The sequence below is a fragment of the Octopus bimaculoides genome, chromosome 2 (assembly GCF_001194135.2).
Source record: "Octopus bimaculoides isolate UCB-OBI-ISO-001 chromosome 2, ASM119413v2, whole genome shotgun sequence".
Lineage (NCBI taxonomy): Eukaryota > Metazoa > Mollusca > Cephalopoda > Octopoda > Octopodidae > Octopus > Octopus bimaculoides.
The window spans coordinates 122,520,823-122,526,576 of NC_068982.1; the positions used below are offsets into that span (position 1 = coordinate 122,520,823).

Genomic DNA, 5,754 nt, shown 5'->3' on the forward strand with positions numbered 1-5,754 from the left:
ATATATATATATATATATATATATATATATATATATATATATAATATCTGTGTGGGAGGGTGCAACAAAAGTATGGTTTAACAACTATTTAGCAGTAGCACAGGCCCTCAGAAATTCCAGGGTAGTGTCTGGCATGCTGGATGACCATTGGAAGTGAGGCACTCCTTAGCTTTTGTTAAAGCATGTCTATACAAGGTCACTCTGATATAAAACCAGATATGTGGAGAATGGCATTGAACATTTTGGGAATCATTAGTTTTCACTTGATATCATGGCACTCCCACATTCCTGAACCTGCAACCCATATTGGTGCTGGATCATGTCCCTAGGGTGAAGAGGGACTGTAAGGTGCTGTGCGAGCCTTATTGAACCTTAAATTTTAGGTTGTGCAATTTCAGGTGAGGCAACTAACCAATGAGAGCACTTCTGCAAGTATAGAATCCATGAACACAAACCAGGTGAAGTCAACTGCTGGTACAGTAACCTCATGTACAAGCATTGCTGGTATTTTTCAAGGGCAATGGTCAGTGATAGTCTTCATCAGTTGTGAGTGGACAGCCATCAAAATGTATATAATCACACATGTGCTGTTTGTGAAATTTTTCCTTCTCTGAACTTTTCCATTTTCGCAAGTGCAGTTTATTGCCCAAAGATTGAAGGGTGCTCTTAAATGGGCTGGTTATGCTGCACTGGCATAGGCCATGGTTACAGTCTCACTTGGCTTGCCAGGTCTTCTCAAGCACAGCATATCTCCTAAGGTCTCAGTCACCTGTCATTGCCTCGGTGAGGCCCAATGTTTGAAGGTCGTGCTTCATCACCTCATCCCAGGTCTTCCTGGGTCTACCTCTTCCACAGGTTCCATACACAACACATGATCATACCAGCACAGTCATCTCTCTTGGATGACTGATGCTTCTTATGTCCAACTTTTCTCTCAGGGCACTTACACTCTGTCATGTATGCACACTGACATTATACATCCATCGGAGCATACTAGCTTCATTCCTTGTAAGCTTACGCGTGTCCTCAACAGTCACGGTCCATGTGTCACTGCCATGTAGCATGGCTGTTCACATACGTGTCATACAGTCTACCTTTTACACTGAGCGAGAGGCCCTTTGTCACCAGCAGAGGTAGGAGCTCTCTGAACTTTGCCCAGGCTATTCTTATTCTAGCAGCTACACTCTCAGAGCATCCACCCTTACTACTGACTTGGGCACCTAGGTAATGGAAGTTATCAGCTACTTGTAGTTTTCCCCCTGGAATGTGACGGAAGCTGTTTTCTGTACATTTTCAGTGTTTATTGCTCCTGAGCATTTGCCACACACACAAACTATCTTTGCAGTTAGCCTTCCTTTGATATTGCTGCACCTCTTATGTGTCCATAGCTTATGAAGTTTCTACCTATACCTTTTCTACAGATTGAGCACGGCCATCTACCTGAAGGGATTAGTGGCACACACACACACACACACACACACACACACACACACACACACACACACACACACACACACACACACACACACACACACACACAGGGATAGGGAGGGAGAGGTATATATATATATACACACACACACAGGGATTGGGAGAGAGAGAGGTACACACACACACCCACACACAATGATGATAAATAGTAAAACAACAGGAAATAATAAATATTTAAGCAAGAAAAAACATTGAAAATAAAGGAATTTGCAGGAAATTGATTGAGTCCATACATATGTTACCACATAATGCAGCAATCATGAAGTTTTCTGCTCTGAATATGTATGTATTCTCTCTCTGTTTTTTTTGGGTTTTTTTTTCATATAAGCTAAAGTTTTTTAACCCTTTTTCTTCTGCTTTTTCTTTCCCCATTTTCTTTGATGTCTGTGAGTGAAATAAACGAACAACATAGAATTAACACCTGCCATAATAAAACAATGTAACTAGTAGATTGTCATGTCAAAACATGGTAAAAATAAAAAAAATAAAAAGAAATGTGCACATTATTGGCTATAGGAAGGAAAAGGTATTAGAAAACAGCAAACACTAACAACTGCAACAAAAACAATAGCAACATCTATAACAATAGCAATTACAAAAAAGCAAAAAAATCAGTTGTAATGTTTAATAAGACAATGAAAGGTAGGTTCGGTAAAGCATCAAACCGAAGTACCTTGTGATGTTTTTTTATGCCCTTTTATATTCTCAGTCAAATCTAGACCCACCCTGAATAATATTACCTTTCTTCCTTCTGCGATTAAGTTGATATAAATTAAGTTATTAATCTGTTAATCTACAAGAATACTTGTGTTGATATTAATGAAAAAATCATCCACTGATCTTGAAGGTATTGCTCCAGCTTGGTACATTCAAATGACTAAAATCAGCATAAGAATAAATATTAAGATATCGGATCAAAAGCAAATTTTGGTGATTATGTAGATGAAGCATACATAGTAGTAGTCGTAGTAGTAGTAGTAGTAGTAGTAGTAGTAGTAGTAGTAGTAGTAGTAGTAGTATCAGCAGCAGTAGCAGCAGTAGCTGCAGTTACTATTATTGGTGTTTAGCCCCTGTTTGACTCCAATCAAGCACTTCTATAATTTGAAATGTACTAGCTGTAGTCAGACTCTCTTTTTAAAAGGACAGAGAAGGTCAAGCCATTTTCATTCCAGCTCCCTGCACTCTAAGATCAAATCTACCTAAGTGAACTTTGCCTTTCGTCTTTTTGGTGTTTATAAATAATGTACCAGTCCTGTACCAGGGTTGATTCTCTCTCTCTGTGTCTCCCTCTCTCTCTCTGTCTCCCTCTCTCTCTCTCTCTCTCTGTCTCCCTCTCTCTCTGTCTCCCTCTCACTCTCTCTCTATCTCCCTCTCTCTCTCTTTCTCTCTCTCTCCCTTTTTCTCTTTCTCTCCCCCCTCGCTCTTGGTTGCAATCAGTTGTAGTTAGACCTGAAGAAGGATGAGGTCTACCACATTTTAAAATGCGCAGGACATGCTGTATGTTATGACAGCACCATTACAATACCATTAGGTTTGGAGGACCCATGGCCAAGCACAAAGTGAGCATTTTTCAATATTTTTCAGATATAACATATCTAGGACTATATTATCCAAAATGCCTTATAAGTAGCTCAATAATCACAACTTGATACTTACTGTTCAGATGAATGAACTGAGGCACAGAACAGTGACTGCTCTGTTGAAGGATCAATGAAAGTGACTTAGCAAAAGTGGATTTCTCCTTTCTTTCTTAATATTAAATAAACCAGAATTAAAGCACTGACTTAGCAAATTATTAACTTTATATTTTGAATATAAGTAACAATATAAGCGTTTAGGTGAGCTGAAATTTTGAGTTGGCTGCTCTTAAACTAAATATACTTTTGTCAAAGAAATTATATCAGTATAGTAATTCTCAAGTCAAAGCTTATAATTTATTTTGGCGTGAAAACCATTATCATTTCTGTTACAAGAATCAAATGGCTACACACTAGGATCTGCAACTGCTAGAGATACCGATATAACCTATAATTTCTTTGTGGATAATTTGAAGAACAATACTAAAAATGATGATAGTGTCAAAAGAAACAGCTGGTCTTTGTAAAAGAGATGGATTAACAATAGTTTCAGCTGAAATAGCAGTTGAGTTTGACCCCAAAAAGTGATTTGTATTTGATTGTTGAATGTGGAAAATCAGTCCTACAAAAACTAAAATTATGCATCAACAGTTTTCTATCCCTCCTGTTCCACTCAAAGAAATATTGCAAACACCTAGGTAATGATGCCCCAGCATTTCATTTAAGCTGAGTGTTCCTAATCTTGTGAGGTTGTGGTTGCCACTGCCACGTGAAAAGCACCTGTGCTGATTCCACATAAAAGCACCTATTACATTCTATGAAGTGGTTGGCATTAGGAAGGGCATCCAGCCATAGAAACCATTTCAATATAGATATGGAGCCCGGGCAGCTCTTCAGCTGACCAACTACTGTCAAACTGTCCAACACATGCCAACATGAAGAACTGATTTTATATATGATGATGATATTATACAAAAGTACTATGATTAAAGATTGAGTGACTCAAGAATAATTACACCAAGTTATAGCAACTGGAACTCTCCTCTTACAACAAGACAAAATCCTGCACTGCATTTGCAGTACCAGTGTTGATACCGACCTATGGGATACTAGACTGGTCTGCAGAAGAAATCCATTCCATAGATATTAAAACTACTGCAAGATCCTGACAGTAACTGGAAACTTCTACAGGAACAGTGGCCTGTTTTGACCTAAGTCAGTGACTTTTCCCTTGAATAAACGTTGATACCATTGGCAGGGTAGATTTACATGCATGGAAAACTGGTGATTGTGTGTCCAATACATGTGCAGGTGCATGATTGACCCTGACTGATGTAGGCCCTATGTAGTAGCCACTGCAGCTGCAGCAGCAGCAACATCAATATAATATATTATGATCATGTATATTATCATTTCTAACTGATAACAAAGGTGGAATACAGTGTTAGGCAAGTGGAGTAGGAAGAAGAATGGCATATGATGTGTGTTGTTGTTGTTGTGGTTGTTTGAACCCAGATCGACCCTGACCAGGTAAACCTATGGTTAAAGACACTCCAGCTATGGCCTTCCAATCTTATTTACCTAGGACTACTTTACTGAATATGTCCTATGTGTCCTGTCATTTTTAAGATGACAAAATGCGATTTGAGCGAGACATGGTTGTTGTTTCTGGCAGTTCGAACGACCACAAGGAAGATCCCTCATTGGCTTGAGTGTTGTTGCTACTGTTTCACTCAAGTTCAAACATGATTGGGCAAACCTATGATTAAAGACAATTCACTCATGACCATCCTGTCTGTTTCCAATGTACAGGGAACTCAAGATCACATTAGTTAACATTTTTTTACTTAAAAAAATGGGAGGGTATTATGTGAGGGATATTTGGCCTGTAACATGGCTGGAGTCGCTCCACCTGGAGCAGTCCTTGAAATGTTTCCTTGTTCCCTTGAGCAACACAGAATAATAAAAAGCTGCCCTCTCCACTCTTGGACTGCTCCCGCCCTTCATCATCTTTTAGTTGTGTTTGTGGATTTGGCTGCACTTTCTAGCAGTTTGAATGACCACAAAGACATGACGTTTTTAGCTTGTATAGTGTAATGAGATGTTGTGGAATGTAGGCAAATGAAATGAATGATAATTAGGCATGATTAAATTGAGTTTAGTTCTGATAACAAAATTAAAATAAGTGTAATAAGCACACCATCTTCAGAGAAAAAATATAAAATAATTTTTAAAAAGCGATTTATTAAATATAAATAAGATGAAAACAAAAGAAGGAAGAGAGGGAGGAGGAAATACAAATTTCCTGATAGCCTAAAGGACACTTAATATGAAAGTAGTGATAGGTTTATGTGAACAAGACAGAACCAGTTCTCAATCTTCAGTTATATTAAACACTAGCAGAAATACCCGGCGTTGCCCGGGTTAAAGAGAATAATGAAATCTAAAAACGCCGTCTAGACAACGCATCATCTTTATATATAGAGATGTATATACACACACGCACCCAAACACACGTATATATATGTATATCAATATAAATATATGAAAGTCAATGAAGTTTCGTAAAAGAAGGTGATCATGTACATACTTTCTTGCTGTTGTGATTATAACACCTCGTTGTAAACAATGTTCCTTGTTTTCCCTTGTGGAGCATATACAAATAGTTTTTTTTTTTTTGCTGCCC

General features: G+C 38.2%; 1 long non-coding RNA gene across 1 annotated transcript in view; it reads left to right on the top strand.

Annotated features, from left to right (window-relative positions):
* Positions 1-5,754, top strand: part of LOC128247017 (uncharacterized) — a 58,716-nt gene that overhangs the window by 6,066 nt on the left and 46,896 nt on the right. The gene's annotated exons all lie outside the window — the stretch shown is intronic.